The sequence below is a fragment of the Equus caballus genome, chromosome 17 (assembly GCF_041296265.1).
Source record: "Equus caballus isolate H_3958 breed thoroughbred chromosome 17, TB-T2T, whole genome shotgun sequence".
NCBI lineage: Eukaryota > Metazoa > Chordata > Mammalia > Perissodactyla > Equidae > Equus > Equus caballus.
This window is the reverse complement of record NC_091700.1, coordinates 80,211,988-80,238,381: the sequence shown is the minus strand read 5'-3', so window position 1 is coordinate 80,238,381 and position 26,394 is coordinate 80,211,988. Positions and strand designations below refer to the sequence as shown.

At 35.8% G+C, this 26,394-nt stretch overlaps 1 long non-coding RNA gene across 2 annotated transcripts in view; it reads right to left on the bottom strand.

The window, feature by feature from the left end:
• LOC138918549 (uncharacterized) overlaps nt 1–26,394 on the bottom strand; it is a 141,479-nt gene that overhangs the window by 37,759 nt on the left and 77,326 nt on the right. Inside the window, exons 2-3 of one of the 2 annotated variants that reach the window (XR_011428039.1) lie at nt 7,896–8,070; nt 4,167–4,629 (exon numbers count right to left, since the gene is read on the bottom strand). This is a non-coding gene — a long non-coding RNA (uncharacterized lncRNA). Of the gene's footprint in view, nt 1–4,166; nt 4,630–7,895; nt 8,071–26,394 lie in introns of those variants that run through there. The other variant, XR_011428040.1, reaches the window with a different exon arrangement.

The following is a 26,394-nucleotide window of genomic DNA, read 5'->3' as shown; positions in this document are numbered from 1 at the left end:
CCCTCTAAACCCCTCAAACATCTAATCCTGTGTTGGCCTCTGCTTCTCAGAGAACCTGAACTGACACCGAGGCTAATCCTTAAGGTGGTGACAATTTAAAAGAACCAGAATGAATGCCACATACAAAAAGTGTATGAAATGGGGGCCAGCCCTGGCCGAGTGGTTAAGTTCACATGCTCTGCTTTGGCGGCCCGGGGTTTCACTGGTTCGAATCCTGGGCGCAGACGTGGCACCACTCATCAAGCCATGCTGAGGTAGCGTCCCACATGCCACAACTAGAAGGACCCAAAACTAAAAGAAAAATACACAACTATGTACCAGGGGGGCTTTGGGGAGAAAAAGGAAAAATAAAATCTTTAAAACTTAAAAAAAAAAGTGTAAGAGGTAAGAATGTTTGAGTAGAAGGAATAGGATTTGCAAATGCCATCACGGCTCATAGTTAGAAGGAGTGAGGAAAAATGTTAAATTAAAGAGATAGACAGGAGGTATAGGAAGCAGGGTCCTGAGGTCAATAAGGGCTGTTTGGATTTTTTTTCCTAAATGCAATGACAAGTCCTGAAACGTGAGAAATTATATGTGATTTATGTTTTGACAACATCATTACACTGACGGAAAGAATGAACTAATTAACTTTTAAAGTATAGTCCAGTGATACAATTTTAATTATTAGTAATATTTACACATAGAATGAAGGATCTATTACGTGCAAAATCTGTATAATTCATCAAACTCGTAAGTTCCTACAACAGCCTCCAGTGAAATATTGCTGCCGGGATCAGTAGTTACTTCAAAAGATACCATGGGGAAAAATGTTCCTGTTATTTGAGTAGCCTCATGGTGATTTTATTCTAATTTAATATTAACATTAAACTAATTTAATAAAGTCATATATAATCAATAATTTAGAATTTCTGGACTATTTTTAATGGCATGAAGAAGGATCCAGATCAATTTGTATGTCCTCAATGGGAAAGTTATAAAATATACATGTTCAATCATAATTAGAGCAATGTTGTGGACTCTACTTGAGTGTGTCTTGGGCACAAAGAGATAGAATAGATAGATAGAAGGTATGTAAGCAAGAAACGCTATTAAATATTTATAAGCAAAAGTAAACGTAATGATTCAGGAAATTATGCCTGTGATGCTTGGGACTCTGGATCTGGTTAAGATCCTGAAAATCAAAACAATATCATAAATATTTATTCTCCCAATTAAAAATTTCTTCTTAGATGGAGGGTATAAATAAAATATAATGCAATAGCGAATACTTTTCAGAGACGTAATTATGCTTTACCTTTTGAGATATTTTTTCTCCTTCCACTTTCCTGAAGGCATGCCCACAAACCGTACAACTGGAAGAGTCCAAGTTACAATTATCTGGGTTCGGGCTTCATAACTAGTTTCCCTACTTCTATTCTTGCTCCCATGAAATCCATTCATCATATAAAAGCAGAGAAAACTTACTTTTTAAACTTAAACCATATGAAACTCCGCTTAAAATGTTCTAAAAATGTCCCGTTACACATAGAAGAAAATGCGGTAGAGGCATTTTACCCTGTTTGCGAAACTCCATATGATGTGGCTCCTGCTTAATTTACCAATCCATTGTTTTACTGATTGTCTTTAATTACTCTGCTCCAGATATATTGACTTCCTTTCTCCTCCTCAGACTGATCACGTTTTTCTTTTGACACTAACCGTCTTCCTTTACCAGAATGCTCCCTTTGGTTGTCTCCTTACAATCATTCAGGTCTCTGCTCAAAATGCCATATCCTGGTATAGGTCCTATGTATCAGTTGTCTATTGCAAGATGCTGTATAATAAAGCATCCAGTACTCAGTGGCTTAAAAAGCATTCATTTAGCTCATGAGTCTACAGATCACTGAATTATCCTGGACTCAGCTGAGTGGTTCTTCATTTCTCAGTTGGACTCAGACACATATTTATTGATAAGCTAACTTTCAGCCAGGCCTGCAGGGATGACTAGGCTGTGTGTCTTTCATCTTCCAGGCAAGCTAGTCTAAGCATACTCTCACGATGGGATCTGAGACTGAAAAAAAAAACTAAAAGCTTTTGTGTGTGTCACATGTGGTAAGATTGCATTGGCTAAACAAATCAAATGGCCAAACTCAGAATCAAACAGTTCCACTTGATCAGATCAAGCTTAGATGATAGGATCTCATGACCAACGTCAAGTCCAAATAAGTCTCATCTTAATCTGGAGAACTATAAACTAAAATGGTACCCCCACAAACCCAAAGGATGCAATGGTGAGACAGAGACAGAATGACCACAATGAACACCTTCCTTCTAAATAGAGATGAACAATAGGAGGTAGAGAGCGGTAGCCTGTCTATCACAATTTTCAAATCGTGCTGGGATGATATTGACTAAGACGCCTACTCTGGGAGTGGAAAGTAACCTTTCAAAAGACATTGTTTCTGTTCCACAGGAGTGGCTCCTCAGTCCATTTTCCTCCATCTACCTTGACTTCACTTCCTTGGACATCATTCACTTTCCACTAGACTCCCTGGGCACTTCTATAAAGGCATTAGTAAATACTGCCGAATTCTCTCAACGTGTTTCCTAATAAAAATTTGCAGGTTCAGAGATTTGTTTTACAAAAACTTAAGCAGATTCAGTCCCTTTTAGCTAAGGCTGTAGACTTTTTTCATTATTATTTCTTGAATAACTTTGTGATTATAACCCAACCTGCAGAACAAAAGCTGTACTCCTAATTACTTTCCTGCTATGCCTCCCTCTCTGGATTTATTCTCTACTAGTTTCAGGCTAACCTTCTGTGTGCCATGAGCTAAAGCTTCCTAGAAGTTCTTCTGGGAGAGCTGAAAGTGTGTAGAAGGCATTGCCTTAATTTTTTAAAAGGTCATGGCAAAAACTTTCACAACTCTGTGACTGTGAGATATGAACTCTGAGGCCATATCTCACATGAGAGTATTATACCGGCCCAGGGTAAGAAACAATTGTTATTTAACCTAGCAAGTTCTGGCCCCTCTTGCAAAGTATTTCTCTTTTTTTTTTTTTCCTTTTGAATACTCCTCTTTCTAGTACTATCTTATAATATGCAGTTAGAAGGAATCAGCTGCCTCTCCCAATCATTAGCCTGGAGAGCCTTTTGTCCAAATGAAAAAGTTCATTATCTAAATTTTTTATCTATTAAGTTATAGAAGGATATAATTTTATGAAATAGTCCACCACTACATAGTACAGGTACTATGCTCTGTGTTTTTGCAACACTAAACTTTTGACACCAAATATGTGGGTTTTTTCCCCACATCAACCAATTATTCAATTGTCCAGACACCAACTGGGTTTCTTACAAGTTAATTCAACTCTGATACTAACTACCTGGAGTTAGTGCAGACCCCACAAGTTAAGGCTCAGTCTGACAAGACTGCCCTTACTTCAGAGAACAATCTTAAGTCTAGGTGCCTCATATGGCTGACCAACTAGCTATAAGTCAGGGGTTTCCTATAACCTCTTCCTCGGGCTTTATAATTTGCTAGAACTTCTCACAGAACTCAGGAAAGCATTTGACTTACATGTACTGGTTTATTATAAAGGATATAACTCAGGAATAGCCAAATAGAAGAGATGCATAGGGAAAAGTATGTGGGAAAGAGTATGCAGCTTCTATGCCCTCTTCAGGCATGCCAAACTCCCAGCACCTTGATGTGTTCATCAACCCAAAGCTCTCCAACATCATCACTGAGGATTTTTAGGGACGTTCCATTATATAGGCATGATTGGTTAAGTCATTGGCCACTGGTGATTAACTCAATCTATAGCCTCTCTTCCCTTTCCTTAGGTTGGGATGTGAGGCTACAAGTTCCAAATCTCTAATCAGATGTTTGGTTCCTCTGGCAACAAGCCCCATCCTAAAGGTATAAAGGGGCCCATCAAGTGTCACCTCATTAGCGTAAACTCAGATATATTTAAAAGGAGTTTATTACAAATAACAAAAGATGTACTTCACACCTATCACTCAGGAAATTCCAAGGGTTTTAGATACCCTTGTGCCAGGAACAAAGGATGAACACCAAATATATATTTCTTCTCATATTCCAATATCACAACAGGTCATTAGTTTTTCTGGCTCCATAGAGTATCATGGTCCTTTGTAAGCCTCTGCTAACCAGCATATATTTTATTATATTTTATTTTTAATATATCAGCATTTCACTTGAAAGTACTGATTTCTGTATCAGATTTCTGTTACCACAATTATGCTGTGTAACAAACCACTTCAAATATCAGTGGCTTAAAACACTAAGTATTTGTTTCATCCTCAAAGTGTGCAGGTCCGACATTTTGCCTGTGTTTGGGTGTGCAGTTCTCCTTATTCTGGGCTTGGCCCGCTCTCATATTTGTCAGGCAGTCAGTTTGTAGTCACATTGGATGGCAGGAGGATTTTGCCTTCTGTTTCTTGTCTTCTATCAGTGGGTCCAGGCGGGTCAGCTGGCAGTAACATAGCTTGAAGTAAAAGCAAAAGTCTCTACATATATGAAATTCACTCATAACATTGGCCAAAACAAGTCAAGTGCCTGAATTCAGATTCCTCAGATTCAAAAGATGGAAAAAGAGACCGTCTCTCTTTAGTGACGTGGCCTACAAAGTCACATGGGAAAGGATATGGTTAGAGAGAGAGAAGAACTGGGACCATTAATGCAATCAATAAATGACGTTTTCTTGACTAAATAAACTTAGGTGTCACGCATTCCCTATTACAACTTGTTAGCATCCTCCTACTTTATTTCCTCAGTATGCACTACAATTCTGAACTTTTCTGGTTTGGGTCCTTAGAGTTTTTATTGAAATTGAAACTTCAGATCCAGGTGATTCATTATTTCTGACTACCATGGGAATTCAGTTCTTGTAACAAGGCTTTGTGGAATTACTGGAGTCTAGATGTGAGACTGTAATGAGCAGCGCTGTATATTTCTACATGTGCTAAGCAGTGCACTGTCTCAGATCAAATGCTGTATAGACACCATAGGGACCAGTGTGTATGTGTAATCAGAAAAAATTCCCTTCACGATATAATCACAGGAAGAATGACAACAGCAATGTAGTATATGAGAAATAGATTGGCACTTGTTTAAAGGACAGTATAAAGTTATAATTTAAGGGCCATTAAATCAGTCAGCAATGGATGCTTCTAAAGTTTGTTTAGGTACCTAGTCAGTGACACAAGATCTTTTAACATTGTCAAAAATTTACTATAGATGTTGTAGAATAAATTGATATACAATGGAATCAAGATAATTTGGCATTTATCTCAGAAACTGCTAAATGAACGACAAACAAACGAAAAAACCATAACACTTTAAATTTAGAAGAGATGACATAGTAATTTAAAATCCATGGAAAGTAGCGTGGATGAACCATTTAGAATAATGGATTAACAAGGCAAGTTCAAGCTCTCTAAGGTGATCAAGAGATGTTTCTAGATGAGGCATTTGGAAGTAACAATAGGATATCATATTTTGGAAAAAAGAATCATGGCAATAGATTCTTTCTGTATTGGAGCATTACAATTTACATAAATAATGGGTTATCTTACCTAAATAATTCAAGGGAAAAATAAAGAAGAATAGATGGGACAAAATTAAAAATCAGATCCTTGCTGAATAAGTTGGTAAAAAGTTAAAAACAAACATGTGAGAGTTGGAGATTTATTAATTAGCCAGTATTAAGAATTTAACCTATTTTATGTATGGAAATTTAAAAAATCACCAAGGCTGCCCAGGATCTCTGGCAAGAATGAGAAACATAAATGGGAAGAAAACAAATCAGAGTTAATTGATTTACATTCATTACAAGCATAATATTGGATGAAAGGAGGTAGACACTAAAGAGCACAAAATATATCATTGCATTTATATAACATTAAAATATACAAGAAATATTAATCTATTGTGTTATAAGTTATTCCAGATGTTATTCCTGGCTGGTGTGTACTAAGAAAAAACAAGCACAAGAGAATTTTTTGAAGTTTGTTATTATTCTGTTTATTGACATTGTTGCTGGTTTCCTGAGTGTGTTCACTTTGTTGGAATTAATTTAGATGTACACTTTTGATTTTTGTAAGTTTCCATAAGTATACAGTGCTTCTGGGATAATGTTAATCACACAGGCTCGCAATCAGTTACCATGTCACACCTACGGTTTGCAAAAATTCGAAGTGTGCTATAGAGAATGTCACCATCATGGCGAAGTTAGGAGACCCCAGCCTCAGTCCCCCCACAAAGATCAATAATTAGACAGCTATCCACAAAAATAGCTCTGGGAGAGCTCAGGAGTCCACTTAAGAAACTTCAGCAACACAGCGGAACAAAAAACCTGAGAATAATTGCACACACAAAAAAAGAACAGCCTCATTTTGCCTGAATCATCCCCTCCCCCAGCCCACATTGCCCATACCAAAAGGAAACTCCTCAGCCGGAAGGAGTTCGCCTCCCAGGAAAGTGAGGGCGGGATTAGGAAACAGCTTCCCTAGCCTTTTGGGGTACTGCATGAAGGACCTGCTTCAGTGTCACCCCATCCAGAGATCGGCAAGCTAAGACATACACAAACTACTAGGAATAAGGAAGAAAGGCAAGGGATACCACTAGCAGCCACACAGTGGGAGCCATGGTGGTTCCCAGGGACCTGCTCTACACAGGATCCCAGTAGCTTTTGCCTCTGAAGAAACCAAGGGCAAGTACGGCCTGTGAATCCCCTTCTGATTCCACTGCGGAGGTTTTATCCCCACAAATTTTCCTGTTTGCAGACAGGAGCCACCTGAGTCTCTCCCTGCTCTCTTCCTAGTACCCCATCCCTCTCCAGAGCTGGGATCCATACTGGCAGCCAGCCTCAGCCTCTGTGATGCCAGCCTAGATGGAGGCTGACCCTCATCCCTGTGGGCACGTTTGGGCTAATCCCTCCAGCTGTAGAAAAGATCGACAACGACACTGGGAGTTAGGTTTTGAAAAGATACACAAAATTGACAAATCTTTAGCTAGATTTACCAGGAAAAGAAGAGAGAAGTATATATCCAAAGGAAATGAAATCACTATTTGGAAGTTATCTACACTCCCATGTTCATTGCAGCATTGTTCATAATAGCCATGACACGAAAACAATCCATGTCCATCAAGAATGAATGGATAAAGAAAATGTGCTATATAGATATATACGCAATAGAATATTATTCAGCCCTAATAAAGAAAATCCTTCCATTTGTGACAACATGGATGGATTGAGGACATTATCCTAAGTGAAATAAGTCGGATAGAGAAAGACAAATACTGTATGATCTCACTTACATGTGGAATCTAAAAAAGCCAAACTCATAGAAGCAAAGAATAGAGTTGTCTTTGTCAGGGGCTGAGGGAGGGGCAATGTGGAGACGTGAGTCAAAGGGTATTATACTGCATTATATAACTGCCTTTGGTTTATTGTAGTCACTACTAAGCTGGCCTTTCTCTCATAAGCTTATCATTTTCAGTTTTTCTTTCTGCATTCCACATTCATGCATATCCTATTAATACAAGAATTAGGAACATGTTGATTTTATTATATTTTTATTTAGCGTTTAGTATGCGGCATCCACAGAGCTAAGTGCTTGAGACTTAAAATTGAATCGGTTGTTGCTAATGATCATGTGAAGAGAATATCTTTCTTTTTGCAATTTGACGAGTAAATAGAAGCCTTGTGATTTCAGGCAAATTGCCTAGATTACCCAGTTCGTAATAAAAGTACAGAGACATCAACTATCGTTAATCTGAATCCAACATCCATGCTCATTACAATTAAGTAGTTATGAAAACAAGGGATATTTAGTAACCTTTTCAAATTTTGCTCCCTGGCCTCTAGAAATTACACTGTCTTACCACTGAGGTCTCTGAGATGGGGAAAAGTCAGCTAGCTTGTGGTATTTCCTGCTTCCGTTGTTCACAGGGGTTCTCTCTGCTACATTAGACAAAGAAACTGAAGAACTGAAAACTGATTTATTTGTAGTCCCATGTTCTTCTATGTATTTCATAGTTTAGTTTGTTCGCTACCATCCTGTAGGAAATAACATAAAAAACAAACAAAAGAGTTATCAAGATTACTTTCTAAACAAAAACATTTTCTATAAATAGAGCTTATTTATCTTTTTGAAAATACTTTCATGTTATTCGTATTCTTAAATATATGAAATAAATTACTCAAAAAATAATATGCTGCACTACAAATATGGGAATTTAATAAACATTTAATTAGTAAAAATGTTGACATGCTTCCCATAATAAATTCGAGCACAGTTTGATCACGTGTGCTTCAGGTCGCCTTTATGTATGATGTGGAGCTCCTAAAGTTGTACAAAATATAGTGCTAAGGAATTCATTATGGTTAAATTTAGTTACAATGTACATTAAAGAGTTATCATATATATGATTATCACACCCTGAAGGAATGTTTTGTTTGCCTACTAAAAGTTTATATAAAAAATAAAAACTTTTAAAGGAAATAGAAACGGTAATCAAAAACCTCCCCAAAAATAAGAGTCCAGGACCAGACGGCTTCTCTGGAGAATTCTACCAAACATTCAAAGAAGACTTAATACCTATTCTCCTCAAACTGTTCCAGAAAATTGAGAAAGATGGAGAACTCCCTAACACATTCTATGAAGCCAACATCACCCTGATCCCCAAGCCTGACAAGGACAACACAAAGAAGGAGAACTACAGGCCGATATCACTGATGAACATAGATGCAAAAATCCTCAACAAAATTTTGGCAAACCGATTACAGCAATACATCAAAAAGATTATACACCATGATCAAGTGGGATTTATACCAGGGACACAGGGATGGTTCAACATCCGCAATTCAATCAACGTGATGCACTACATCAACAAAATGAAAAACAAAAACCACATGATCATCTCAATAGATGCAGAGAAAGCATTCGACAAGATCCAACACCCATTTATGATAAAAACCCTCAGTAAAATGGGTATAGAAGGAAAGTACCTCAACATAATAAAGGCCATATATGATAGACCCACAGCCAACATCATACTCAATGGACAAAAACTGAAAGCCATCCCTCTGAGGACAGGAACAAGACAAGGGTGCCCACTTTCACCACTCCTATTCAACATAGTACTGGAGGTGCTGGCCAGAGCAATTCGGCAGGAAAAAGAAATAAAAGGAATCCAAATAGGTAACGAAGAAGTAAAACTCTCGTTGTTTGCAGATGACATGATCTTATATATAGAAAACCCCAAAGAATCCATAGAAAAACTATTAGAAATAATCAACAACTACAGCAAAGTAGCAGGGTATAAAATTAACGTGCATAAATCAGTAGCATTTCTATACACTAACAATGAACTAACAGAAAAAGAACTCAAGAACTCAATCCCATTCACAATCACAACGAAAAGAATAAAATACCTTGGGATAAACTTAACCAAGGAAGTGAAGGATCTATACAATGAAAACTACAAGACTTTCTTGAAAGAAATTGACGATGACATAAAGAGATGGAAAGACATTCCTTGCACATGGATTGGAAGAATAAACATAGTTAAAATGTCCATACTACCTAAAGCAATATACAGATTCAATGCTGTCCCAATCAGAATCCCAAGAACATTCTTCACAGATATTGAACAAACAATCCTGAAATTCATATGGGGCAACAAAAGACCGCGAATTGCTAAAGCAATCCTGAGCAAGAAAAACAAAGCCGGCGGAATCACAATCCCAGATTTCAAAACATACTACAAAGCTACAGTGATCAAAACAGCATGGTACTGGTACAAAAACAGGTCCACAGATCAATGGAACAGAATTGAAAGCCCAGAGATAAAACCACACATCTATGGATAGCTAATCTTCGACAAAGGAGCAGAGGGCCTACAATGGAGAAAAGAAAGTCTCTTCAACAAATGGTGCTGGGAAAACTGGACAGCCACATGCAAAAGATTGAAAATTGACCATTCTTTTTCACCACACACCAAAATAAACTCAAAATGGATCAAAGAGCTAAAGATTAGGCCTGAGACAATAAGTCTTTTGGAAGAGAATATAGGCAGTACACTCTTTGACATCAGTTTCAAAAGAATCTTTTCGGACACTGTAACTCCTCAGTTGAGGGAAACAATAGAAAGAATAAACAAATGGGACTTCATCAGACTAAAGAGCTTCTTCAAGGCAAGGGAAAACAGGATTGAAACAAAAAAACAGCTCACTAATTGGGAAAAAATATTCACAAGCCACTTATCCGACAAAGGGTTAATCTCCATAATATACAAAGAACTCACACGGCTTAACAGCAAAAAAACAAACAACCCGATCGAAAAATGGGCAGAGGACATGAACAGACATTTCTCAAAAGAAGATATGAATATGGCCAATAGACACATGAAAAGATGTTCATCATCGCTAATCATCAGGGAAATGCAAATCAAAACTACACTAAGATATCACCTTACACCCGTTAGATTGGCAAAAACATCCAAAACCAAGAGAGACAAATGTTGGAGAGGTTGTGGAGAAAAAGGAACCCTCATACACTGTTGGTGGGAATGCAAACTGGTACAGCCACTATGGAAAACAGTATGGAGATTTCTCAAAAAGTTAAAAATAGAAATACCCTATGACCCAGCCATCCCATTACTGGGTATCTATCCTAAGAACCTGATATCAGAAATCTCAAGAGTCCGTTGCACCCCTATGTTCATCGCAGCATTATTTACAATAGCCAAGACGTGGAACCAGCCTACATGCCCAGAAACTGATGATTGGATAAAGAAGATGTGGTATATATACACAATGGAATACTACTCAGCCATAAAAAAAGACAAAATTGGCCCATTCACAACAACGTGGATGGACCTCGAGGGTATTATGTTAAGCGAAATAAGCCAGTCAGACAAAGACGAACTCTGTATGACTCCACTCATAGGTGGAATTTAGTATATTGATATGGAGATCTGATCGGTGGTTACCAGGGAAAAGGGGGGGTGAGGGGAGGGCACAGAGGGGGAAGTGGTGTACCCACAACATGACTAACAAAAATGTACAACTGAAATCTCACAAGGTTGTAATCTATCATAACATTAATAAAAAAAAAAAAAACTTTTAAAGTTAAAAAGGAAATTTTTCAAATTTTCATTTTGTGATTTAAGATAACCAGAGGATTGAGAGGATGGCAGAATTTACCTGTCTCTTTCAATAAATACTGCTTTTATACTCTGGAGATTATGTTAGCGGTTATTAAACAGGAACTTACAGTTTTTCACATTGATGTTCCTTTAATATTTTCACAGTAAGCTTTATAAATTCTTTACTGTTGCCGTTAGATCTTGGAATTACATATGTATGTTTATACACACATTCTTGAGTCCTGGTTTGTGTGAAAGGAGCTTTATTACTTTCAATTATAATGTTCAATGTTCTCTTGTCAGAAATAATTATTCTGTGTATTGTTTTGCAAGATGGCTTACAGAAAATCCAATATTCACAAAGACTAAATAAAACAAACCAATATTTTAAAACTACTAACAGGAAATAAACTAATTGGGTATAAAAATTAGAACTATCGTATCTCAGCTTTTCTTTTAGTATGAGTTGTAAAAGTTCTTATATATGATAGAGAATTGCTTAGAATTAGGAACGGAAGGTGGCATAGAGAGCTTAGCATAACAAGTAGCTCTCAGGTCAACCAGCAGAAAGAATACAAATACACTAAGTAGGGATATTGTTTTATCCTTTTTGGACATAAATTCAATTCTGTCTTAAACGAGCACAAACTAGGAAATCTATGGAATGATGTTCAACCTAAAATTTTATAACTTATCTTCCAAAATTCTATCTTCTTGGCTACTCAAAATTTGTGAACATTTTTACCAATTTGTCCCCATGGACGTGGCATTTCACCATCCAGGGAAACTCGTTATAATCTGCATGCATCACAAATTCAATGTGCATCTTTTATTCAAGATTACTTATAAAAATGCTAAATAAGATTGGCTTTATCTGCGTTAATAGAAAAGTGGCACAAATAATCACAAACAGTAGGTAATCCATAAATCATTTATATTTGATTTTAGAATTTATTATGTAAATTGCATTCTACAGCAGAATTATCATTCTAATACAATTTACTTAGGATGATATTTAAATTAGTTTGCATTCCCTTGTCATCCACAACTGAAGGTGAAATGAGTCAGCACACAAGTATATTGAGTTAGGGAAGAAATCAGTTTGAAATAGAAATGTGCTGTGAAAAATACAAAACAATAGATAATAGAGTAATGTTTGCTCAGAGAAAGGTCTCATTTCAATTACTGAATCAGTCCCACAAAGTTTAGATAAAAGCATATGATGGCAATTTTTTTGTGGAACTTCTTGTTACTTTTTTTTTTTTTTTGCCGAGGAAGACTAGCCCTGAGATAACATAAGTGTCAGTCTTCCTCCAATTTTTATGTGGGTCACTGTCACAGCATGGCTGATGAATGGTGTAGGTCTGTGCCTGGGATCCAAACCCATGAACCCAGGCCACCGAAGTGGACTGCACTGAACCTAACCACTACACCATGGGGCCATCCCCTCTTTTCACTTTTATATCCCACAGATATCTCTACTTCAGCATATCCCCAAATGAAACAATTTTCCCTTACCGTTCCTAAAAATATATATTCAATTCTAAATTCATTTTCTAACATTTTGGATTTATGTACATTCATAGGTGATACTATAATCCTGGGGCTTACTTGGTCTGAAAAAAATAAGAACAAGCCTAGTCTTCAGATAGATGGCAGTGAAAAATCAAAAGTTCAATCACGTGTTTATTAAAAAATAATGAAAGCAGAAGATTACAAAAAGAACAGATGACACAGGCTCTTTTTTTAACTCAGGAGAAAATTTCAAACTTTAGCTTCTTTCTTTTTGGTATAACACACTAATGCCTCTGTGAAAACTACAGAAACATTAGCACTTATTCTCCAAAAACTTGTTCAATCTCCCTTCCACCCCATCACTTCTAAAATCTTTGAATTTCCCCATTCCGTCACTTCTAAGTATGTTCTCATTTTAGCTATCTTAAACGTTAAAGAAAAATACTTGAAATTAAGGGGAAAAAGGGCCTTTCTTGACTCTATATCTTCCAGTTGTGACTTTTCTCTCTCTTTCCCATCACTGTCAATCTTCTTTGAAGAATTGGCTCTGTAGTAATGTGCTTATAGAAGAACTGTAATTGCATAAGTTTTTTCTCTGATTTCCTTAATGTACTTTCAGAATCTTGAGGGAAAGATCTGTGATTTACTCACTCTGTACTGTCAGTAAGTAGCACAGTTACTCAAATGTAACACATCATCAGTAAATATTTATTACAGAATAAATCATTCTTTTTCTAAATAAACTCTTACTGCAAATAAATATAAATTCTAAAATATCACAAATGTGCAAAATAGTTGAAACAAAAATCCATAAATAATAAATACAAAAGGTCACTGAAGGTAAAGACCATCAATCATGAAAAAATATAAATTTAGAAGCTGAAATTCTCATTTTCTTAAGATAACTTAGGCAATGATTAAAATCAAAACAACAAGCTTATGTTAGTTATTTTTTTTTAGGCCTCTATTTCTTCCATTTCTTTTATGTTACCATGCAGACTTTGAGTCATGATGGCTGACAAAAGTTATGTAAGTGATGACATTAGATATCCTTAAATGAATCAAAGGAGGAATCATGCAGGGAAAGGAAAACAGGGATCTAGATCAACAGAAATTTAGGAACTATAGAAACTTTAGACAATATGCAGTACATCATAAGCATCACTTAAGCCTGCATTATTGATAAAATATTTTATAAATAAAAAGTGATAAAAATAATAAGTAATCTTCTATCTAGATGTCCTAGCCTGTATTGAAAGTGGAATAGTGAAGTCTCCAACTACTGTTGTAGAATTGCCTCTTTCTCCCTTTAATTCTGTCCATGTGTGCTTCTTATATTTTGCAATGTTTACTTTATACATTTTAGGGCTGTATTGTTAGGTGCATATATGTTTATAATTGTTATATCTTTCTGATAAATTGATTCCTTTATCAACATCTAATGTCCTTCTTTGTCTCTTCTAATAGTTTTTTAGTTAAAGTTTACTTTATCTGATACTAGTAAACCAATCCTGCTGTCTTTTGGTTACTATTTGCATGGAACATCTTTTTCCACATTTTCACTTTCAATTTATTTGTGTCTTTGGATCTAAAGTGAATGTCTTACAAAAATAAACCATTGGATTAAAGTTGCTATTTTTTTTTAACTCATTCTGCAATATCTGGCTTTTGACTGGAGAGCTGAATCCATTTACATATGAAATAATATTTATGAGGAAGGACTTACTTCTGCTATTTTGCTATTTGTGTTTGGTATGTTACAGCTTTGTTGTCCCTCACTTTCTCCATTAATGACTTAATTTGAATTTAGTTGATTTTTGTATTGTCATTTTGATTTTTTTCTCATTTTCTTTTGTGTATATTCTTTTGATATATTCTTTGTGTTCACCATGTGGATTATATTTAACATCTAAAATTTATAAGAACCTGATTTTAATTAATATGAACTTAACTTCAATAGCATACAAAAGCTCTAATCTTATAGAACTGTGCCTTCCTTATATTAATGTTTTCACAAATTACATTTTTATGCATTGTATACCCCAAAATATTTGTTTATAATTATTTTCATGGACCTATCTAAATCAGATAGTAAATAAAACATGGAGTTACAAATCAAAAATACAACAATGCAGGCTTTTATATTTGACCATGTAGTTACTTTACTGGATAATCTGATTTCTTCATATGACCTTGATTTGCCATTTTGCCATTTGCCATTTGCCATAGTGTCCTTTTATTTCAACCTAAAGAACTCTGTTTTTCATTTTTTTGGACAAGTCTAGTGGTGACAAAATCCCTCAACTTATGTCTATCTGTGAATGTTTTAACTTTTCCCTCATTTTTGTAAAATGCTTTACCAGATATAGAATTTTTGTTTGAAAGGTTTTGTTTTTCTTTCAGCATTTTATAACATGTTATCCCACTGTTTTCTGTCCTCTGTAGTTTCAGATGAAAAATCTGCTGCTTATCTTACTGTGGATCCCTTGTAAGTGATGAGTCTCTTTCCTCTTGCTGATTTCGCAATTCTCTATTTTTAACTTTCATTAGTTTGATTATAATGTGTCTTGAAGAGGGTCACTTTAAGTTTATCCTTAAGACTTTTTGAGCTTCTTCGACTTTGTAGATTCATGTCATTCATCAAATTTGAAAAAATTTGGCCATTATTTATTCAAATCTTCTCTCTGTTCCTTTCTCTCTCTCGTCTATTTCTAAGACTCCCACAATGCATATATTGGTCTCCTGGATGATGTTCCACAGATCCTTTAGCCCTTAGTTCACTTTTCTTCATTCTTTTTCACTTTCTGCTGTTCCAACAAGATAATTTTAATTATCCTATCTTCAGTTACTGATTCTTTCTTCTACCTGTTCAAATCTGATGTTAAACTCCTTGAGTGAATTTTTCAATTCAGTTATTGTACTTTTCAGGTCCACAATTTTTTTTGGTTCCTTTTACTAATTTCTATATCTTTACCAATATTCTCATCTTTTATATATCATTTTGCTGATTTTCTTTAGTCCCTTTTCAATATTTTTCTTTAGTTCTTTAAACATATTTAAGACAGATGTTTTAAAATCTTTAGCTAGGAAGTTGGATGTCTGGGTTTCCTCAGGGGTGGTTTTGATCAATTTGTTTTTTTACTTTAAATAAACCAATTTTTCTGTTTATTTTTATGCCTGTGATACTTTGTTGAAAAACCCACATTTTAATATTATAATGTGGCAACTCTGGAAATCATATTCTTACCTTTCTCTAGATTTGCTATCTTTTGAATATTGAAAGTCTGGTGAGTTTTTCAAACTGTTTTTGCAAAAACTGTATTCTTTTTTGTCTGTGGTCACTAAAGTTTCTGTTCCTTTAGCTCATGTTTTTTTGTTAGAGATTTCCTTGGATTCAAGGAACAAAAAAACAAGCAAACAAAAATGAAAATAATAAAACAACAAAAACCAGATATTTCTCCCTGTTTTTATAGATTGCCTCAGTGCTGAGGTAGTCTAACACTTACCTAGGCTTGCAAAGAATGCAGATCAAGCTAAGGTGACAGATAAGGGTCTTATGAGGGCTTTTGTGAGCATGTGTCTTTCCCTGGGCATGCACTTGTCTTTCTAAATTCCTCTGTATTGAATGTCCCAATTCTCCAAATGCCTGCTCTATCATTTTGCTAATATCAACCCTGTAAGCCTTCATTTTATCTTCAAATACAGCTTTTTGACCTTGAAATAAAAGGCCATACAAATAAATAAAAATATTAGGATACTTTTATAAATTAGATATTTAACACGAAAGGTGTGATTACTAAGGAGAAAGTGGTGGTGAGGCTTCACAAAGGGCAACTGAGAAGATTTCATGCAGCAGAGACTGTAGTTCTTCTAAGTAATTAAAATATGTCCCAATTTCTCTTGGGAATCTCATCAGAAGCTATATGGATATAAATGTTTATATATATAAATATTTAAGTTGCAAAGTTATTACTTTCAATCCAAATAAAATATTATACTTACTAGACAAATGAGATATGAGACAATCCTGCTACAAGGGTTTGCACAAATCTATAGACATTTTCTAAAATGCTTACAATGGAAAAACTTCAAATTTTTAAAAAAATCATCATGTATTTTGAATAACTAGCTATTTAAGTAAAATGTTAAATATTTTAAATGAATATTATTTAGTTATAAATTTAAATAAATATGAACAGTTTGAATGAGTATTATATTTTTATTGCAATTTGTATCTTCACTAGTTAGGCAAAAAACAAAACATACTATAATTAATTAATTGCATCTACCTGGATTATAACTAAAAATTAGATGTATATGCTTTTTTATATTATATTACTCCTATTTATTGTATTTATAATATTTCAGTTGAAACATCTTCACTACTATACTCTATAATGTCTAGGCAAGTGAACATTGATCATTCTTTAAGGAAAACCTAAGGAGAAACGGAAAAGATGAAACACATTCATAAAATTTATGACTAAGCTCCTAATTAATCCTAAAAAAGCAAATGGAATATTAATATGAGTGTATTTCAGTGAAGAAATTATTTCTCAGTAGAAGCATTTAAAAAAGAAACAAAATCTAGTTCAAACAAGCTCAATATCAACATATTCATGATTTATTTTATCAGAAGAAAATTTCCTATTTAATGCAATAGCTTTCTTTTACTAAGTAAATATGAAATTTACTTAACTTCTACACTTAATCTGTTCTGATTCAGTTTTAGTATATATTTACAAGTATAATTGTTTTTAATGTTTTTCCCCTAAGGGTAAATAAAAGATAATGTAATTCCAAAGAGAGGAAATTTGTGCTCCAAGCAAATTAATCTATTTATGTAATAAAATTAATACATTTTACTTTGAAATACACAAATGGATTTATTTCCCAATTTCCCTTTTCTTAAATTATAAATGCTGCCTTCCATAAATATGAATACTGTAGCTAAGTAGGAAATTTTATCACAAGTCTTAGAGCTTTTTATGGTTTGCCATTCTCCATTTGTATCTGGATGCAAATTGTCTCAAGCACTGTAAGTGTTCCTATCAGATGTAAGGATCAGTGGATTCATGTAACTACCATGTATAAATTGTCATTACTCCGATTCTAGATAAGGTACATTAAAATTAGTAGACTACAATTTGGCATAACTATTTTTACATCATTTTAATCTTTTCTGATTTTATTTGAGGTCTTTGCAAATTGCAAATTGTAGATCTTCTGTAGATCTTCTAAGTAATGAAAATGTAAGTCCCAATTTCTCTTGGGAATCTCATCAGAAGCCATATATATATACTTGTGTGTGTGTATATCAAAAAAAAATTCAAATAGCAATTAATTGTCACATATTTAAGTGCACACTACTGTTCTTCTTAAGCACAATATGACTGATAAGCATTAAGAAATCACTGATAATTGACTAACAATTAAAACGTGATGCTTTTCCTTGTAGGTAGTTTGCATTCTACAGCAGGCAGAGTTCTAAGGTGGCTCCCATGATCTTTGCTCCCTAGTGTTACTACCATGATTATGTAACCTTATGTGGCAACAGAAATTTTGTAGATGTAATTCAAGTTACTATTTAGTTGACTTTAAGACGGAGAAACCATCTGAGTGGGCCTAACTTAATCATATGTTCCCTTTCAAAGCAGAATTTTCTTTTGTCTTTTATTTTTTACTTTTTATTGCACTAAAATAGGATAATAACATTATATAGCTTTCAGATGTACATCATAATACATTTCAAATTCTGTGTAGATTACATCATGTTCACCACCCAAAAACTAATTATAGTCCATCACCACACATATGAACCTAATCCCTTGTTTTCCCTTCCCCCTCCCCTCTTCCCCTGTTGTAACCACCAATCCAATCTCTGTTGCTATATGTTTGTTGTTGTTTTTATCTTCTACTTATGAGTGAGATCATATGGTATTTGACTTTCTCCCTCGACTTATTCCACTTAACATAGTACCCTCAAGGTCCATCCATGTTGTCACAAATGGCCGAATTTCATCATTTTTTAGGGCTGAGTAGTATTCTATTGTGTATATATACCACACCTTCTTCATCCATTCATCCCTTGATGGCCAGCTACGTTGCTTCCAAGTCTTGGGTGTTGTGAATAATGCTGCAATGAACATAGGAGTGCATGTATCTTTATGCATTTGTGTGTTCAAGTTCTCTTTGGATAAATACCCAGCAGTGCGATAGTTGGATCATATGGTATCTATGGTAAGCCCCAGCCCCCACAGGTCCACACACACCATCAACACAGTCCTGGTCCATGCACACTTCCCAACCCCCTAGAGCATACCCTGATGCCCCACTGCAGAGGCCCCTGCCTCTTCACCAATGCCCCCCACATTTCACCTGGTCCTCACAGAGGCCCTCCCCAACAGAGGTGGGCACACTCACCTGCCTGTAGAGGACCAAGGCACCCAGTCAATGCAGGCCAACGAGTAGCCTAAGGACTTTTAGTTGGGTGGGGCTGGTCCCTAAGGGAGCTGCCTGCCCTGGCTGATCTGGATTAAATCTGCTCTCTAGTGGGTGTGGCAGACCCCTGGGCTAACAGGCCAGGAGAAAAAGATCAATGGCATCTGCCAAGGTCTGTGTCAGCCCACCTGGACTAGGTGACAACAATGGCCACCACCAATGTCTCAGTCTCTGGAGAGGTCTCTACTCTCACCAAGATGCACTCAGAGCCTACCAGGTAAGTCTCTTTTCACCATAGGACTGTCAGCCTTCTTTCTGGTGATTTTAGTTTTCACTCTGAGACAGGTGAGTTTGTGCATGGGCCCTTTAAGAACTGGGTTTTTCTGGCTTTTGTTCAATAGCTTTTCTGGGTGTATGCCCCACTGCAGTTAACAGCTAGAAAAGCCAGATAGTAAGACCCTTGTCCCAGTTGTGCTGAGTTTAAAGGATCTCATAGTGGTAATGTGCTCCCACTGAGGTCCCCCCTTCTCCAGGGAGGGCTGCATACCTTAAGGTGGCTCCCGCCTGGCTGGCTGTGAAGCTCTGCTGCTCATGAAGGTGGCTTTCTCTCTATAAGGAATTTTCTGCCTCTCCCACCTCAGTCAGACTGTCCCATGTTTGGGGGATTCTTTTTATCCAGTTTTCAGTTTTCTATCCAGGGCAATTTTCCCAAAAATAGTTGTAACCTGGTTGTGTTTATGGGAGGAGATGAGTTCAGAGTCTGCCTACACTACCATCTTGATGAGATCTTGAAAGTGGTCATCTTAACAAGAGCTTTGGGTCAACCATACTATCAGGAAAGCCTGGGAAAAACACACCATGATCTCTCCTTCCACAGGGCTTTTCAAATGCTGTTCACCCTCCTTGGAAATGTCTTCTTTCCTTTCTCCCACTTTCCCTCTTCCCACCACATCAGATTTGCTCTTACTCATTTTAGACTTTCTACTCAAGCATCTCCAAAGCAGTTTTCTTAGTTGGTTTCAGCAGAGACTGTCTGAGAGATTCAAACAATGAGAGGGATTTAACCTAATGAAGATTCGCTCTTGCTGAGATGGAGGAAGCTACAGGACAAGGAGTGGCTTCTAGATGTGGCCTCTGGATGCTGAGAGTGGCCTCTAGATACTGAGAGCATCCTCAGCTGACAGCCAAGAAGATAACAGGAATTCAGTCCTCAACTCTAAGGAAATGAATCCTACCTGTAACAGAAATGAGCTTGAGGGGATCCTAAACTGCAGAGTTGCATGCAGCTAGCTCCTGCCTTGATTTAGCCTGAGAAGACAAGTCAAACAGACTATTTCTGATTCTGATCTACAGACTATGAACTAATAAATGAATATTATTTTAAGCCACTAAGATTGCTTTAATTTGTTATGCAGCAATAGAAAATCAATAAACCTTCCAAACGGTCTCTTAATTTTATTATACTGATTGTTAGAGCATTTGATATTCTATCGTACTACCTTCAAGTATATTTTGTATACATTGTTTATGATTTAATGTTTCAAATTTTTCCGATAACTAGATAGTAGTCTGCTATTATCAATGAGAAGTCAAGTGTTTCTTCCTTGTATCCCCAATTTTCTAAGAAATCTTTAAGTTTCCCTGTAAAGAGTCAGTTTCTCTGAAAGAGCCAGTTGTTCTTTCTGTACAATAGACAAAACAATCTAGGAAAGCAGATCAATCGGTTAGCATTCTCGATAACTTTGCTGTCACACCGGGTCACAGTGAAGACTATGTTTAAGGTTATGCTCTGACCAAAGCCACAGTTTCTCAGGCTGATCCCCAAGATTGTGATTTTGTTTTTATTTTTGGTAATTTATATTCATTTGCTTATTCATTATTATACACACACATAAAACATGGTATGTCAGCTGTCTGAGACCAGATGGGTTTAACCAATTCCAGTAGCACATTTTGCAGGAATTAAAGTACTTCCCACAAACACAAAGGATATTTTATTAACCACACATTAAAAGGTCAGATATCCCTGATGGTGAGATCCCATTTGGAACATTGTCATCTTTTCTTGCCATCAGACTAAAATAACAGCCTCCTGGACCAGATTTCCTTAATTTCAAATAACGTCATGAAAAATTAAGAATTTTAGTCCATCCCCTATGAGAAGACCCCAAGTATACTTGGGCATATTACTTCACCAGCCTATGCCTTACATCTAGGTAGGCAGATTTTTCTAAGCCAACACACACACACACACAAACACAAACACATACATACACACAAATTCTCTTTCTCTCTGTCTCTGTCTCTCTATCACATACACACATAAACAACAACCCAGAATCACACATATATCACACCCTCCCACGCTGAAGCACAGGAACACTTGCAGAGTACACAGTTGTTGTTCACACCCTTTTCTTGTGGTGAGTATGAACACATGCCTTATATTTAAAAATTAAGAACCATTGTAAGTTACTTCAGAAAACCTGACAATCCCTGCCAAAGGTAATTTAGGTCTACAACTATAAACATAAGCACCTTAAAGCTTATCAAAGAAAAAAAGGAAACTTTATTTTCTAACTATATTGACTTAATTAATTCATTGCTCATGCACCAGTTCAAAAAATGCAGAAAACATCTACATTATGCTGTGGATTACACATACAATCATGAATAAAGTGGATAAATCTTTAAGACATGCATTCAAGAAAGCAAAGATGAATTTGAAATAGTAATTAGGAGTCTGTAAATGTCACCCTAAAAAGGTATATGGCACTATAGTATCTTGTGTAGGGGGAAGGATGTGGTTCAAGAAATTAGGGAGTTGTGGGGTCTGGCCCAGAGGGGTAGCGGTTGAGTTCACATGCTCTGCTTCAGCGTCTGAGATTCGCTGGTTCAGATCCCAGGTGCAGACCTATGCACTGCTTATCAAGCTATGCTGTGGAAGTGTCCCACATATAAAATGGAGGGAGATGGGCACAGGTATTAGTTCAGGACCAATCTTCCTCAGCAAGAAAGGAGGATTCGTGGCAGATGTTAGCTCAGGGCTAATTTTCCTCAAAGAAAATAATAATAATATTTAGAGAGTTTTGGCAAATGAAGGCTACATTGAAGAAATGACATTATATCCAGTTTTAAAAGGTGAATAAGAATTACTTGTATAAAGGGAAAGTAGCATATGTAGAGGTCACAGCAACAGGAAAACTTGCTAACTCAAGAGAAGGCCACGATTCCCAAATAACCTGAGTCGCAGTTGCAGGAGGTAAGAAATATGAGGGATGAAAGATAAAAAATGTGAGGCCTGGGGCCAGCCCTGTGTGACCTAATGGTTTCGTTAAGCCTGATCTGCTTCAGAAGCCCAGTTTCACTTCCCAGGTGTGGACCTACACCGCTCTACTAGCGACCATGCTGTCCTGGTGGCCCACATGCTAAGAAATAGAGGAAGATTGACATGGATATTGGTTCAGGGCAAATCTTCCTCAGTGAAAAAATAAAGTGAGTCCTGATGGCCATGTTTGGTAATTTGATGTTTTCTTTGAAAGTTAAACTTCTTAAGATGGCAAGGGTTGTGATGATACGTGATTCAGGTTCTCAATCTGACTGTCCTGTGTGAAATGTACTTGAGTGAATAAAGAGGAGGGGTGAATATGTTGAGATGCTCGAAAAAATTGTTGCCCAAACCTGGTCAAGTCATGATGAGTAGGTCAAAGAGAAATTTATGCATATGAAAGATCATTTACACATATTAAATTTTATATATATATATATGTATATATATATATATCTCCTTAACACACAGGGCTGGATTTTGCGTGGATGTTATTAAGTTAGTAGGAGACAGTGGTCAGGAATAAACTCTAACCACCAGCTTCGCTGACTGAGCTGCTCATGTATGATAACCACATCCACTGATTTGGTTGCATAGTATTAGGGGTACATGATATCTATTTGTCTCATTGCTGGTGATAAGTAACTTTGATCATTTAGTTTAGGTGAGGGTCTGCCAGGTTTCTCCAGTTTAAAATTTCTATTTTTCTCTTACAATTAATAAATAATTTGTTTAGAAATATTTTGAGACTATGTGAGGCCCTGTATTTCATTACACATTAATCTCTATTTTTCTTGTTTACTAATAATTCTTTTTACTCTATCATTCCTTCTATAATTATTAGGGACATTTAAAGAAACTTTCGTTTCTCCCTATTTATTTATTTATGTCTCTTTAGGCTTTTGAATTTTTGTTTTATTCAATATATGTATAACCCAATACTATCATAATTTACTGACATGCTCACATTTTCTCCAGTTAGGCAAATGATATGCTCCTCAAAAGGACTCCTTTTGATGTGTTCCTGTCATTCTTTGAGCATGATTTTATTTTCTGCTGTAATATGATGGTACATGTTTATTTTGTCTTCTCCTTGTCTTATCTTTAGGCTGCTTAATTCTACCAAGGAACTCTCTTTCCTTTTAACAGAGATTGGTAAATAATATGCAGAGATGATGTTTTCATTGATACTTGTATGTTGGTTCTAAGGTCATTCAGTGGAAAGAGTATGGAAATATAATGTAATAGATATAGAAGTAAACCTATGTATATTTTAAAAGACGTGTTTTCACACCAATACTTCCAATTGACAATCTAACCCTTTAAAAAATATTACAGTCTTTCCTCTCTTAAAGCTTGCAACTACCTTTTCTGTATTTGTAACTCTGTTCTTCAAAAGTGGGAAACAAGCTTTATTTATCCTCATATTCTGAAGACAAGATACATAGGAAAATAATGAAATCTTGGAGATCCTCTAAGAAATCATAACACATACAACTGTGGAAAATAAGCATACTAGATTGCAATACTTGTTCACCTTTGAGTTTGCAGGTAAAATTTACGTAGAATGCAATGCATGCATCTTAAATGCACAAATCGATGAATCTTAATTATACAGATATTCAATACCATCCACAATGGAGATAGGGTGATTTTGTGTATATATTTGTACGTGTGTGTGTGTGTGTGTGTGTGTGTGTGTAGTGAATGAGCTTATTTAATTTGTTCTCAATTGGAAATTTATTCAATATAATTTTTTCATTCACATATTTAGGTACAGTACTACTGACTTCCTTCCTAATTTTTATCAACTGATTTCAGTTGATTTTTATTCTTACTTTTTTGGGGCAGGGTTATTTTTGGTTATTCCTAGATTTCTTCTAAATTTACTTACCTATTTTCTTTTCTTTCCTATACTTATTTGGCTCTTCTAAGAACTATTGTGTAATGGATAAAATTCATATTCTGGCTACTTTTTATAGGATGGCAAATAAATTATGATTTCATGGCATTGAAATCGTTTTTTTCTATGCTAGACCCAATGCAATCTTATTAAATACTATTGCTTCTTTTTCCCCTAATTTTCCCATCTGCAACAAAGGTGATTTTGTACTTCCTCCTTTTTCTTCAGGTTATGCATTAATAAACACATCAGCTGTGGGATGTCAAACATTATAATTGGCAAATTTCCATTTTTTTCTCTTCCTGATTTTTGTTCAATGTATTGTGACATTATAAGTGATAAAAGTATTCCGATTAAGTTCAGGGAAGTTCTGAGCATCTCATTGCTGCATATGCATTTCCATCAAATTTGAGAGATAGACTAATTTGGGCAGGCTTTAAAGACTTATTTCTATGTGGTCTGTCTGGGTATTACCAAATGCTGTTACCTGGATGCCACATTATCTATCATATCTAGCTAGATAATTAACATGCATACTAAAGAGGCAACATACAATATTTCTTATAAAAATGGAATATTTATGATCCATAACTCAAATATTATTGTTTTTATTAAATATTTTGTTATTTAGTTAAATAGTTTCTCAATATTTAATAATAACATGATAAATGAGCAAGATTTCCCTTGTATTGCTCTTGGTAAGCACTTTATAAATTTTTTCCTAGAAGTATCTACAAGAGAAATGAATTCAGGAAAATACTTTTTATATAAATTTAGCTGTCTTTGTAATCATATGCCTCAAACTAACTTTGTACCAAACTATGTCAAAAGAGTGGCTTTTCTGTTTTTTTAAATTATTATTTGTTCTTTTTATGGGGGATGTTGACCTGGTTATTATGATGTTAATGGCAAGTTAGATAATTTGATTTACATCTAGATATCGATGATTGAAATGTTTTTTTATTTCTGCATAATAAGTCACCACACAGTTAGCAGCTCAACATGACCTGCATTTACGATCCTCCAGTCTGTGGGGCAGGTGTCGAGGCACAGCTAAGCTGTGTCCTTTCTTCAGGGTTTCCCAAAACTGCAATCCATATGTTGTTAGGGCTGTGGTGTCATTAGAGACTCAAGGCTTTTGCAAGTTCATGTGGTTGTTGGTTGAATTCCTTTTTTTTTAGCTGTAGAACTAATAGTGGTGTGATCCCTCAGTACCAGCAGTAGAGCATCTTCAATTGCTAGATCTTCTTTCAAAGGTATCACCTGATTATGTCAGGCCCACCCAGAATAATTTCCCTATTGATTAATTTAAAGTTAACTGATTAAACATTTTAATTTTGTGTGCATAATCTTGGGAGTGATATTGCATCCCCTTTGCCATATTCTATTGCAATATTGTATCTAGAAGAAAGTTACAAATCTCACCCACAACGCAGGAGAGGGTATTACACAATGGCATGGCCATTGAGGATGGTCATTGTCTAAAACAATGATGAAAACGGCAATACACTTGGCTTGAAGTGCTTTTATTTTTGATAATTTTTAATACACTCATCCATATATTCCAAAATATTTTATAGAGCAATTACTAAGCATCCTTCTATTTGTGGTGGATACTGCAGTGAACAAAGTGGATAAACTATCTGTGCTCACAGAGTCTATATTCTCTTTGACAAGGTATAAGATAAATACATAGATGCTTGACATGAAATCAGATAATAAAGAGAGTAGTGAAGAAAACTAAAATTGTTTAAGTGGTTGGAGAGTTACAGGGGTGATGTTATTTTAGACAAGAAGAACTGGAAATACCTCTCTGGAGAGTGGTGTTTCAGCACTGACTTGCAAGAAACAAGTGCATGGGCATACAGACAAAAAGCGTTCCTGGAGAGGAAAGAGCAGTGTCAAAGGCTGCAGGGTCGAAGGGCGGTCAGGAATGGCAGGGAGGCCAGGGAAGCTGGGCCAAAAGGAGCAAAGAGAAGAATTTAGGAGATGATGCCAGAGATTCACTCACGGATAGAATAATGAGAAACCAGAGGGGGCTCTTA